The following is a 543-nucleotide window of genomic DNA, read 5'->3' on the forward strand; positions in this document are numbered from 1 at the left end:
GTTAACTCTTGTGAGTATATGATGTATTTTGCATGATAAGATCAATGCAAGAAAAAGGGCTAGGAACAGGATGTTACAGGATTTGGGAGATGATTGGATCCTGGCTCTGTTTTCTTCAGTGGATTAATTTATATTTAATTCATACCTGAGTGTGCTGTAAGAAAGTGGGACCTGTTGGAAGAGGTGACTCGCTGGGCATGTGACTTCATACATGTGTCTTTCTTTCATGAGTGTGTGCTCCATTCCTGGAGGTACTGCAATACCATGTCGATGTGAGAGTGGACAGAGAAAACTCCTATTTCACCTTCCAGCTCCAAAAATCCATTTTTTGTATTGTCCTTTGATAGAGGACATATTAGTTATTAAGCTGATAAGAACAGATACTACAAATAGTCTTAGCCTAAACGCTGAGAAATGATTATGGTGTGTATTTCCAGCTGGCTCTTCCAGTTCTGTCTGCTTTCTGGTCACCATAAATTGAACAATTTCCTTCTGCTAGGCCCTTCCGCCATGCCATTTCTGCTTTGGAACCTGCCACCATGG

General features: G+C 41.1%; 1 non-coding gene across 1 annotated transcript; it reads right to left on the reverse strand.

The window, feature by feature from the left end:
• Positions 1-229: 229 nt before the first annotated feature.
• LOC111812335 lies at positions 230-419 on the reverse strand. Its single transcript, XR_002817844.1, has one exon. It is a non-coding gene; the product is annotated as a U2 spliceosomal RNA (small nuclear RNA).
• Positions 420-543: the final 124 nt, after the last annotated feature.

Source organism: Octodon degus, unplaced genomic scaffold (assembly GCF_000260255.1).
Source record: "Octodon degus isolate 3935 unplaced genomic scaffold, OctDeg1.0 scaffold00120, whole genome shotgun sequence".
Lineage (NCBI taxonomy): Eukaryota > Metazoa > Chordata > Mammalia > Rodentia > Octodontidae > Octodon > Octodon degus.